General features: G+C 44.7%; 1 protein-coding gene across 1 annotated transcript in view; it reads right to left on the reverse strand.

Annotated features, from left to right (window-relative positions):
- The window catches only part of LOC118119756 (ras-associated and pleckstrin homology domains-containing protein 1), a 47,734-nt gene that overhangs the window by 30,306 nt on the left and 3,779 nt on the right, over window positions 1–13,649 (reverse strand). The window contains 1 exon segment of the mRNA XM_047342528.1: window positions 897–948. The gene's annotated coding sequence lies outside the window, so the exon portion shown is untranslated.

Below are 13,649 nucleotides of genomic sequence, written 5' to 3' on the forward strand. Positions count from 1 at the left end.
GTTCACAATATGTCTGAACCAGATGTCAGCAGTAACGTTTCCAGACGCCAGAGACCAGTTCAAATAAGATTACAGCCAAGAACAGACACAGGAAGCCGGAGAAAGGCTCTGGGAGTACGGGCAGCGCTAACCGAGGGTGTAGTGGTAACAGTAGCGACACCAGACGTAACAACGGGATTAATTCTATCCAATGCAATCTGATGTTAGAGCATTATGCCCGTACTTTGTGTAATTGTCGAGCATCTCGTTCCATAACCACGTTAATCTGCTCCTGTAACAGCCTCCTCTTCTCCGGGAAGGTTTTTCCACCAGATTCTGCCACGGAGGCGTTTGTGAGTTTGGCCGTCGACGGTGGGCGATGAGGGCGAAGGTGTAAGATGAGGCTGAGATGCAGGTTCCGTTAACTTGTCGTGCACCAAACTGAAACTATTTCTTTATGGATTCTGGCTTTGTGCAAAGGAGCGTTGTCATGTTGCAACAGGAGACGGTCGCCACCACCCTTTTGGAACATCGTCCACATACTTTCTGTCCATATAGTGAATATGACTGTGGAAATTAAAGTTGAAATCTAGCTCTGACGTCCCTACTGACCTATTATCTGTGACATTTGTGAGCAAAACCGTACTGATGAGATAAGATACTTCAGGGAGATGAGATGCTGAATTACAAATCGTACCTTGGATGCATTCCTTGCACTGACTTGTACATTGGCAAGGCTTTAAAATTTTAAATAAAGAGTAATTTGACCCCAGAGTGATTGGGTCCATTCCCTTTGCAGATACAATAGCCAGATGTTAGTAGGTGTTGGTGAGTTTTTCGACCGATGGAAAATCCAACCCTTCCCAGAACGGAACCTCCCACATGTGACGGTGTGATATGAAATTAATGTTGTTTACCTTTGGTCTGTTAACTCAGTCCAGCTCCAACACAGCACAGAGTTCAATCCCCCTGCAGAGACACACACGGGAGAAACTGTGTTATCATACGTGAGATCGTGTTTCCTGTGGACGACGGGAGAAGCAGAGTCGTGCTCCTCCTGCCTGACGACAGAATGTAGAACCCACACAGAGTCTGACTGTTAAACATTCAGTGATTGTTGGTATCCAGAGATGAGGAGGAAACTGTGCCTCGCTCGATCCAGTGTGATAAAATACATCTTCCAGAAACTCCCAACACACACACACACACACACACACACACACACACACACACACACACACACACACACACACACGCCTGGCAGCTGCCTACACACCAACTGCACAGTCAGCAGGTGGCACTAGTGTGTGTTTCCGTCATGCTGTGCAGGCTGGACGTGAGCCACCTAAAAATAACTGACAGGCCACAGCATCTAAATACACTGCTGTGGTCACCCGCTCTCCCTCTTGCCCAATATGCTGAAGAAAGTGTGTGTGTGTGTTTGTGTGACCGTTAAAATGTGTGAGTCCGAGTGAAACGTCGACTTGATCTGTCACATGGATGTGTGGGCGTGTGTGTGCGTGTGTGTGTGTGTGTGTCCTCCTTCCACAGGCTTATCATGCAGCGCGAACGCACAAAAATGTCAACGCATCACATGCACAGAGGAACGTTACACTTTATCCACAAACACACACACACACGCGCTCCAATCCCAGCTTGCATAAGATCATTAGCAGCTCTCATATGATCAGTAACTGTTGGCTGAAACAACAAGAACGCTGTTGTTGAGACACACACACACACACAGTTCTCTGCTCATGTGTACATCGGAGCGTCTGCAGGACTCTGGGGATTCAAACCAGCAACCATCCACGATTATTTTACACATTAACTGTAACTGTAACAGGTAGAAGCCTGATGGAGCTGAAGCTACTGAGCCACAGACGTTTACTGTCAATCAATCAATCGATCAACACTTTATTGATCCCAAAAGAAATCTATAGACCCCCAGTAGCTTATATGATGCTTACAAAGAATAACAGCACATGCTATGACAAATAGATGGATGAGTGGATGAGTGGATGGATGGATAGATGATTAGATAGATGGAGGGATGGATTGATGGATGGATGGATAGATGGATGGAAGAATGATGGATGGATGGGTGGATGGATGGATGGATAGATGATTAGATAGATGGAGGGATGAATGATGGATGGATGGATGGATAGATGGATGGAAGAATGATGGATGGATGGGTGGATGAATGGGGGAACTTCAGTGCAACAAGCTGACAACAGCAGAAAAAAACTGCCCCTCTTTCTGTTCTGCTGTATTTCATTTACACAACTTAACAGTTCCATCTCTGTCCAGGAATTACAAACCGATGTGTCATTTAAAATGGTTCCTCATGTCGCTGTGTGGCAACAGGAGAAGTATTGAGAAGAATTTGCCAATAACAGTTTCACAACAGCTCATGTTTGAGCGCCTGCCCAGTGTGAACACTCAGGACTGGTTTGCTGAATGTCTTCAATTATGAATCAATCATAATCTCTTTGTACACTAATCAGTGACCTCACACTAAACTCTGATGAAATCAAGGATTCGTTCCTAATCCTCCAGGACCTGAGCGTTGATATTGATACGATTGACCACAACAAACTTATCAATGGTCTTGAGAAGTCGGTTATTGTCCTGGTTCGAAAACGTACTTTAACGAGAGGAAGTTCTATGTCAGCGTTGGAGATCACGTGTCTGACAAACAGACGTTTTGGGGGTTCCACAGGGTAGCTGCCTTGGACCTTTATTATTCTCACTGTACAAGCTAAGACTTAATGTCTTTCAGCAATAAACACATGGATGAGCAATAATTTCCTAAAGCTTAATGAGGATATAACAGGAATCCTTTCAGTCGGCCCAAAATCATAACTCACGTTAATTTGGAAACACAGTTCGTAAATATGATAAACATCAGTTCAGACTGATGTTAAATGCAGCTTGTGTCGGTTCAAGTTTTGATTTGTTCTTCTTAATCCTGGTGGATCAGTTTTATTTCCATTATCGATCGATCTGCCAAGCATTTTCATTTCAGATTAAATGATCGATCAGTGGCTCTGGTCCAGTGTCTTGTCTTGTTTTTCACACAGTGAAACCAACACAGACAGGATCCAGTTTACAATCATTCAAAAAAGAACAGAAAGTTACAGAAAATCCTCATTTTGAAGAATCTGTAACCTGAGAACTTTAAGGATTTTAAGCTCAAATCATCGATGAATTTAAAGCGACTGATTATTGCAGCTCTGATCTGTTTACTGCTGAGGCAGCGAACCTCTCGTGGTGAATGTCCTCAGATGAGTTTCACATGTTCATTTGGCTCCTATTTTTAACATTTCTTATATATAACCTGGTTTTGAAAAGTTTTCTTATCTTGTAAAGTTGAATCTGAGCTCCGGGGTGTTTCGCCTGGTGAATATTAATATGTTTGGAGGTTGTGTAATGCTTTAAGCTCTGTTTCTCCCTCCCAACAAATTGATGACTCCTGCGTTGCCTAACAGGCATTAAAGGCTATTATGAAACCAGGCAGCCCGCCAACACACCGGCTTTAAAACCAAGTCCTCACACTGGAAACAATGGCTTTACCTCTCGATTATTTCACTCATAACGAGCTTTGGAAATCAGATTTTAAGGGGCTGGGCAGCTGATGGCGTCGATAATGTCATGATTACAGTTTCCACAATAAATGACCAGAATAAGTTGCAAACAGGGAAACATTTAATTGGAACAATGAGGGTATTGTTACTTCACTTCGAGTGTAGTTCTTAATAATTCTGGGAAACAATCCTGAGGTACGCACAGACATGCAGAGGACATTCAGCTCCACTCAGGTCTCAGTGTATTTAGATTTTATTTCAGATTGAATTGTCCCTTTATTCCTATACTTTAAATATAATTGGCAGATTAACTGACAGTGGAAATAAAGGAGCGTAAAGTAAAAACTCTGTAGTAAACTGCATCTAAAATGTTAAATGTATTTATATTGAGCTTTTAGCACTTTACAGCTCGTATTCACACAAACATTCAGCACAACTCTTCCTATTACACATCACTGACACACTGCTGGTGCAGATGTCCGGTGGTAGTTTGGGGTTCAGGAGCTGGGGATCGAACTCCCGGTCTTCTGGTTACCTCCTGTAACATCATAACACCTTTTAAATGCTCCGGTAGCTTTGTAAATAAATACATTGCATTAATTGTAAATCTCTGAATCTGTTTATTTCATGTGGTCCACACCTGAACCTGAAGGAGCCTGACGATATCACCTGATCTCCACAGACCCAGGATGACGTCAACAGCTCAAGATGGCGACACCCGAATGTACCCAAGATGATTTAGCTTCATTTTTGTACAACGGGAGGAGGTGGAGACGTGTCGTCCATCTTTGTTCACGCGTGTCCAACTTGATCCTTTAGTTAAAAAACATTCTTAAATATTCACACCACATCTGTAAGTGTAAGTTTGAACTGGCCACTCTGTAGTCTGGTGCTCGACTGTTCCCTGAACATCACGTAACTGGAAATATGAGGTCACTTCAGCCTGGAGGAGGATGTGTGTGTGTGTGTGTGTGTGTGTGTGTGTGTGTGTGTGTGTGTGTGTGTGTGTGTGTGTGTGTGTGTGTGTGTGTGTGCGTGCGTGTGTGTGTTTGTGTGTGTGTGTCAGTTTTAAACTATTGTAGTGGGGACATTTCAGCTGGTTCTCTTAACGAACCGTTTGAAGATTAAGTCTTGGTGTTAATGTCACAGTTGGAATTAGGTTAACTGTTTAGGGAATGCATTATGTCACAGAGACAGCCCCCCCCCCTCCATGGCACCCATTTAAAGCAGCTTGTCCCTCGACAGTTTAGTCTGCAGCAGCTGAAGGACACAGACAGGTTGACGTTTTGGATTTACTGCCATTTACTCCACAGTTTATTTTCAGGGCCGTAAACTGCTTGAAGATACTTCAGCGTAATGCAAGATGGCAGATGTTTTTCCAGCGGGATTCAAACCCTCACCTCTGTCGGACTCTGCTGCTGAGCTGCAAGACATAAATGCATCTTCTGGTCTGCCTGGTAACCAGCTCAACACACAAACCCACGATCCAGCCGAGACAAGGCCGGCCGTCAGGTCACATTACTGCATGCGTCCTCTGACTCCGCCCTCGGGTTAAATCTGCAGCCGGCTTTTTTCTTTCTTTTATTCAGATGGGCCACAAGCTGCCAGCACTGGAGGGCAGGGAAAATAGAATAAAAAAAAAAAGACCTGAACCACAGTGTTGTGATTCAAATGACTTAACAACGACAATAAATTCAGAATTTGTATTTGCTGCCCCCTGAGCTCGAGGACATGCAGAGTTTTATATGTTGTTGCCGATGTTGATGTTGAGAATTCATGAACTGTCGGGTTTCTGCTATGTTCCTTCTGTACGTTAAATAATTGTTCATTTAACGAAATCACGGTAAATGTTTGAAATATTGATTTGAAGTCATATCGCCCACCTGTACTGTCTACATTAAAAAAAATGTATATCTTCAGGGGTTTTTGATTGCTTAGTCGGGCTCTATGAATTTATTTCTTTTTTCCTTAATCACTTTCTGCCGGTCTAGAGCATAAATCCAGAAAATACTATGTTATCACCACCTCAGTGAGAATCTGCTCTGAAACCTGACGGCTGCTGATCGTGAACACGTTTCCCTGCAGAGTCTTTAAGTGAGAACGCAGCAAAACCCAAAACCCTTCCAGACCAAGACGTGTGGTGTTAAGAGGTTTCCTCATAATCACCAATCAGAACACCAGCATTGAAGGAGGCGCACGCACACACATGCACACTCCTGCAAGCGCACGCAGGTCGAGTGCTGCTGCAGTGGAGTCGGTCGCACTGCAGATCTGTCAGGAAGAATCACAGCACCCTGCCTTACTGCTTACACACACACACACACACACACACACACACACACACACACACACACACACACACACACACACACACACACACACACACACACTCAGAACAAGGACACGGAGCGACTGGGTTGAAATACTGCTAACAGGAGGAAGAGGAGGACGAAGAGCAGGAAAGACGAGGACAGTTGGACAGCATCCGGGTCTTCACTGCACACAAGAGCACCGAAGGCGAAGCGGGACGCTGTGGATCTGATCGACCCACAAAGACTCAAACTGACGTACACGGAGAAACCTTTGGTTACTGGCGTGTTAGTGACAGTGGCCCGGTTCACACCCGGTGTTAACCTGCACCTGCAGTGATCCGATCACAGGTGGACTCCTCTGAGCACGACAGACGTTAGAAAGCGTCTCCACGTGTCCGCAGCTTGTGGCCAGATCTCACTTCCCTGCTCTAAATAAACACAGTCGTCATTTCTGTGTGAAATACCAAATGATGTTGTTTTCAACCAGTCGGACTTTATAGACGTGTCTGTTGTAAATTTCTATATTTCAGTGTGAGAACTTTGGTTCATTGTGAAACTGTATCAGGTCAGAGAACATCAGCTGCATTCTTCGTATCTGAAAGACTGATAAAACTACGGAGAGTGACACAATTTTCCACAATTTCATGTGTGAAAACAGCTGATCAGCGCCTGGGCCTCACTGGGAGCGTGTGCAGGGCGTGACGGCCGCGTCGCTGATCTGTGGCTCACACAGGGAGCGTGTCAGCTGCAGGTTTCTGGAGTATCTACTGTATTTCCTTGAATAAAAGTAGGTCGATGTACTCAACTAAATACCAGGACCAGTCAACAGAAACGGAAGGAACAGGAAGTGTTGCAAATAGACAGATACTGAATTTGCGTTGAAAAGATCATTGTCACTGTCCATCTTGCTGTGAACTGCAGTAGGCTGAGAAAATAGGCGTCATCAACCCCCCCCCACTCGCTCATCCAGCTAGGAATCCCCTGCTATGTTCACACATCGACTTCTAACCCACATTTCTACAGAGTTTAAACCAGGAGGTCAGAAGGATTAAGTCTGTAGTTTGCGTCTCACTCGGACATTTCCGTTCACACAATCAACTCCTCCAGAGAAAATACTGAGTGACTGTACGAACATAACAAAATCCTCCCACCAGCACGTCTTTCACATGCTCATTAGTTCCCTTGGAAAACACGTCACACTCTCGTGAAGGCAGTCGACTGGAACATGCACCGATTCACAAATTCTAGGGTTGGACACCAAAAAAAACAAAAACAACAACCTCCAAACACACCATTTTTAGCTCGTGTCACATGACGGCGCTGTGAGAGCGGTTTTCCTCCTGCACACACAGTGGCACCCGAGCTGAAAGCCTCACAAGGTAAAACTTTCCACTTCTGTCCGTCCTCGGTTGAAGCGGCTCCTGCCAGGAACAACATCTGCGGCAGGAACCTACGACAACCTTCTCAACAAGGGAGGGCAACAGGGAAAAAGTGAACAAATTAAAGTGGGTGTGTTGCTCATGCACATCACTGGATTCTGCTCTGCACGCATTCATGTGCATGTTCATGTCCACTTTTTATCCCCTTTCACAAGCCGTTCAGACGGATATAGACATATTGCCATGATGAGACAGAACCTGCTCAGACACACTGGTTTAATCGTTTAATGACAGAGCAGAGAACGAGCACCTGAACCTGACTCAGCTGAAAACCCTCAGACCGGCTCCAGTTCTAACAAGTCCCCGTCCCCAGGCCCGGATTCACCTCAGCGTCATGGAGACTTAAACCAACCCGACACACCTGAGAAACGTGGAGAACGCCTTTCACACACCAATGCAATCAGTCTATTTGTGTACGATGACATTTACAGCATGTGCAACACTTCACTCCTCATCTGTCCTGGCAGGAATTTGGATTCATCGAAGGCTTATCTGACTAAACCAGCTGCTGATGGGCCCGTCTGGTAAAAGCACATCACAGCTTGCACAGCAGAGATTTATGGTCCGTTATATTACAGACGTGTTTTTGTCCAAAGCAACTTGAATTTCTACGTCAAACTCACTGGGAGCGATTTGTGAATCAGTGTTTTGCTTAGTGCTGCAGCTTGGTCTGTAGTTGAGGAGGCAAATGTCCGAGTCAAATGACATTTTACAGAAGTTTTCCCTGAGTTACAAAACACTGCAGAATGTCCAAAGAGCCCATGTGGGGATACAGAAGTAACAGGAAGACGAAGACACCAACTTGGAAAGACGACGTGATCCAAGAGCTTTGGGGCCGACGCTGTTGTCGATGTGCTGTAAAGAAAAACAAGAGATTTCACGTCACATTTGACGGCATTTTGGGTCACGTCCTGCCTCCTTCATGTTCTACCCAGGCTCCACCCCCTCGCCTAAATGCTGCGGACATTATCCTGTTGCTGTGAACGAGTCTGACCTCGACATTCTCTCTGCTGCTGCTTCACATGTGAAAGATAAACTCTGGGAAATGTCCGTACCCAAATTGTTACGTATCTGAAACCAGCTATAGAGAGAATGAGCACTCTGTAAACAGAAGCTTGTGGATGTATCGGGATGTGGAGTCACTCGATCGACCGTGTGCGCTCGGCCAGTTTACTACAGGACGAAGAAACACACGTGTAACAGCTAAAGTCCGTCTGTTTTCCTCGAGACACCTACACAGTCGTTGCTGAGGAAGGCGAGCGCAGTCCCCACTCACTTTCCATCCACACATTTTTCCGAACCAGACGCAGGATTTGAGCTGGCGACGTCCCAGTCACAACTCAACCGCACTTACTCCTGTGGCGATATTGTGTAAGTCAGTTTCCCCAAAATAAAACTTTATGTTCACTCATGTCTTCGTCTCAGGGGGGCCACGGTGCAGATACAGTTTGAACCGTGACCTCTGTCGCAGCAGACACAGTCGTCGTGCAAGAAAAAGCCGCAGAATATCAGACTTCATCCAAACGCTGAGACGAAAGTGTGCAGACAGAACGAGAGCTCACATACTTTCCATCTCCACTGCAGGGCTGTCTGGGTACGGGACGTAGCTGTGGTCTGGACCCGCTTCACGTGTGTGTTTTCACATACGAAAGAGCCAGCACAAAAAAACAGTAGCTGTTCCAGACGTTCTCCAAGACATAACAGTAACACACATAATCCAAACACACACACACACACACACACACACAGGTTCAACGCCTGTACTCTTCTCTCTTAGTTTGAGCAATGGAAAACTGACAGGCTTTACACTATCAACACTTTCTGCGAGCCACTGGACACATACACAGACTCACAACGTCTTCAAAGCCGCAGAGCGACTAAACCGACAAACCCCAAACACACTCTCACTTTGTTTCACCCTCACACACACACACACACACACACTTTATAATAACACCATCTCCCTTAAACGTCACCGACACACACAATAAAGGCCGTGTGGCCCAGCTCACAGGGTATAATCAGCCTGACTGGTTTTTACTGCTGTTGAAGCGAACAGGCTGACAAACGGCCGACTGCATCAGCTACATCTGTAATTATGCCACTAGAGGATTATCTGTTTGGCTCTTTTCTCTAAATGTTTGTCAAAAATATGTATTCATATTTTGTAAAATCAACGATTTACCTGTGCCGAGGATGTTTTCATTCGTTCATTTTGTGGAGGGTCGGAGCATGACCCAAAAAAAGAAGCCATTCCATTTTGGAGCTGATCCAGATTAACATCCAGGAAGTTTGTTTAATTCACTTTTACATGGTGACATCTGGCGTGAGCCTTAGTGGAGGTAAGCATCCTCCAAGCACCCTTCAATTAAGAGATTGAAGTTTTACAAGATATCTCTGGACGTAAGAAAGAGACTGTAAAGCTCAGAATGATAAGAAAATGATTCCTCATCAAATTGTATCATATGATAAGTGACATCATATTGTGTAGTAATGCATGAACCTTTGCAACCAATAAAATCAGAGACAGAGATTTACAGCTTATTTAGATTAACCAATCATTTTTCATCATATGGTTTAGGGTCGGTTTGAAATGCAGCCTCACTTTCGACCATCTAGCTTAATGCATTTTGTTGTTGTGTGTCGCTAACTGTACGCTAACGATGCTGCCAGAGTCATGGAGAGAGTGCGTTGCCGTCAGAGTTGAATGTAATGTTCACCAGGCACGTGCGGTGATGTTTACTATTTCAGTTCATGGCTCAGGTATTGAAACGAGGCACCGAAATCTGTGTTGTGATTCAGTCTGGGAGGAACGAGATAGGATTTCAGTGCCCAGCCCTAATATGGTACTAATGACTTCTTGATTACATCCACAATGGATACGTTAGCATTACATGATTGGAGTATAAACAGTGCAGGGCCATGCATCGTCAGTCTGATGCTTCTCTTTTCAGTCTGCAATCTGTAAGGTATGAAGCAATAACAACGTGGGGAAGGGGGCAATTACTTGAATATCCCAACATGGACTGCAAGAACGAAGAGCAGAATGCAGCTCAGAAGATGTACTGTGTGTTTTTAAACATAAAGTTTGCCTGAATTTGAATCTTAAGCAAAGTATTTGAATGATTCCTCCACCACTCCCGAAGCAGAGTGTTTACAGAGACTTTAAAAGTCAAGTTAAACAGAGTCGGCCTCCGTTCAGCACAGTTTGAGAAACGGAGGTCCTGATTCCCAGCTGCACAGCCTGCCCCTGGATCTCCACGAGGGCCGAGGGACATAGAGAAAGACAAAGAGAGAAAGAGGGAGAGAGAGAGAGAGAGAAAGCGTGGCTTGGCTGGGGTGATACAACTCGGAGAAGAAAGAGAAAAAAAAACACAAGACAGAGAAAAATAACAGAATTAAAAAAAAACAGAAAAGGAGAAATGAGATTAAATTTTCCAAGAACGGCGAGCGGTGCAGGAACTCGGCAACAGCAGCCACAAAGACTCCACATCTGTGTGGAATTAGAGAGAGACCGAGATGAGGACAGACAGTGCTGCTGCTCGAAAAACTCCATTTGAACTACGGTGTTTTGTTCGTCTGACCGAGATGAAGGGAAACTACGAAAAGATCCTGTCCGAAAGCAGATCTGCACCGACAAACGAAACCACGAAAAGGACAAAAGGATGAAAATAAAGGAAAAGCTGTGATGTTGTTATATTTAGAAGCAACATTCAGCTTGTCAGATATATATATATATTAAACTGAATAAGTTACATTGCTTTGAATAATTGAGCTCTGGGATGATGGGAACATTCGGTAACAGACGGAGCTCTGTGTCCATACTAAGGCGTCTCTTTTCATAGGTAAAGGCAGAATAAATTAGGTTGTTAAATCAAAAATGTTTTAGATATTTTGTCAGTTTTATAATCTCTGTTATCGTCTCTTTGACCAGATCCTGAGCTGTAAGCAGCTTTGAGAAGTTTGTGTTTAGGGATTGAATCGTTCTGTTTGAATACCTGAACCTTAACTCTTGTTTCTCTTTGGATCGACTTCCTTTGAGAATCTTTTTGCCACTTGTGTGTAAACAGCTGAGGGAATTTGTCAAAGCGACAACTGGGCCAACGAATGGAATCAATTTGACTTTGTTTTCCCAGGATTCCTTGTTCTGTTACCACGTCACCGGGCCATGAGCGGAATGTCCCTCAGACCAGCACCAGCTTTTCTTAATGGCATCCCTGACCTCTGACCCCTGAGGGGTTTACCTGCTGCACATACCATAGACATACAAACATTTTTGTTCAGTCCAAATTTCCTAAACATACACTAAAATATTCAAATACGGAAAAATGAAGAAACCATCAGGACATTTTATGTTTTGCTGTTTGTCCAAGAGTCCGTGCTGTTTAGTTTACGGAGCAGTTAACTAAGGAGAAACTGGAGTAGTGTTACCTCATCTGGATACTCCATTAATACTGTGCGTGTGTGTGTGTGTGTGTGTGTGTGTGTGTGTGTGTTGGTGTGTGTGTGTGTGGGGGAGGGACACACACACACACACACACAGGCTGAGTCATTGCATTCAGCTGCCAGTTCCCTGTTTTAACAACAAACAGCAGAAAAACATTTATTGTTATCGCAGCGCTCACACACACACACACACACACACACACACACACACACACACACACACACACACACACACTTCTCTGTTTGTGTCACTTGTGGAGTCCACTGGTTTCTATGGGTAACTTGTGGGGACCAACGTTTCCAGTGGTCAGACAACAACCAGGTGGGTTCATGGGTGATTTTTAGATATGTGGCGATACCATTAATCATCTTCCTGCTTCTGATACCTGGACTTTGCACATCCGCCGATAACGAGAACCGAATCTGATTCCGGTGCGTTTACAAAATAAAACATTGTGTTTTACCAGTTATGATATATCTTTAACAGGCATTTGTACTGTGCTGCACTTTTGGCAGAATCGAAGGCATTTTTCATAATGATTGATGAAACGTTTTGCATAAAACCAGCGATTCGGCCACATGTGGGGGGGGGATACAAGCCAACATTTGTAATATAGACGTGCAACTGCTTTCGTGGCCTTGGCAGCTTGTGTTTAAAATAACACTGTGACCTTAAAATGTCCTTAAATGTCTTAAAACAACGGTAATCAGTTATTGACTTGCTGCTCGTTCACCTTCTCGTGCTCTGAGCTGCGCAGCTTAAATAAATTGATTCTGTTCGGCTTCTACACAATTTAATCCAATATCTAATCTCAACCCGACTGAAACTAGGCCATTTTTATTACCATCCATATATGAATAAGGTTGTTAATCTGCCGGGGCTGGTGGGCTCGGTCGGTGAGACTGGTTATCTGTGCAGGACAGACCCACATCTACAGCACCGAGGCAGAACTAACACCGCCATTATGAGCTGATCAATCAATTCAATTGGTTGACGGAAAATTAACAGTTTTAATTCACCATTAGCTGCTTTGATAATGGATTCGTCGTATTTCAAGCAAGCGCGACGGTTTGACCTTCTCAAATTAGACACTTTGAATCTTCAATGCACTGAACATCAGAGAAGAAAAACATCTCAATACTTCTCTTCAGTGAGAATCGGTCCTGGTCCGAGTCAGAGCTTGTGTTGTTGAAAGCACCAATAGGGAGAAAAGTGTCATAATAAGACTTTCACAACCCAAACTGAAACGACTGAATGAGAAACTGTGGCCTGCAGTGTCCCTCTGTAGCAGATCTGCTCCGTCTCCTTCACGCCCTCTCTGTGCGTCGCGCCCCTGGGACAGAGAGGAATTTCCTGAGAGAGGGAAGGATGACTTTTCCATACTCTTGGCGAGAAGAAAGAAAGACACAGTACGACCATCAGCGAGGGAGAAGCAAACCACAACATCAGATGGTGACCTGCTCTGACCCCCTTAGCAGCTACCAATGAGAATACACCGACAGACGGCACCAGAGCAGCTGATCCAGATGTAACCAGTGTATCCAATTCGATGTTTACACGACGACTGCCGAGTTGCCGGAGGAAGCACGCAAGGCCAACATCGTCTCTGAACGCTGCCGGGCCGGTCCAGCGCCCGGAAATGCAGATGTGCGGTTCCCACAACAGACATGAATCCACTTCAGGGCCCCGGAGTTAGACAGGGAGGCCTCCAGCAGTCGCTGAGCATCGTTCTGGATAAGAGCGTTATCCAAACTAATTATCCACGTTTCAGTTTTGTCTGAGTCATTTTATCAACTCTGCAACTTCTTGAGGACAAAACTTGACCTGACAGAGAAAGCAGCTCAACCTCTGGGGAGCATGATTGTGCTGTTACTTCAATTTA

Source organism: Hippoglossus stenolepis, chromosome 13, assembly GCF_022539355.2.
Source record: "Hippoglossus stenolepis isolate QCI-W04-F060 chromosome 13, HSTE1.2, whole genome shotgun sequence".
In the NCBI taxonomy this organism is placed as follows: Eukaryota; Metazoa; Chordata; class Actinopteri; order Pleuronectiformes; family Pleuronectidae; genus Hippoglossus; species Hippoglossus stenolepis.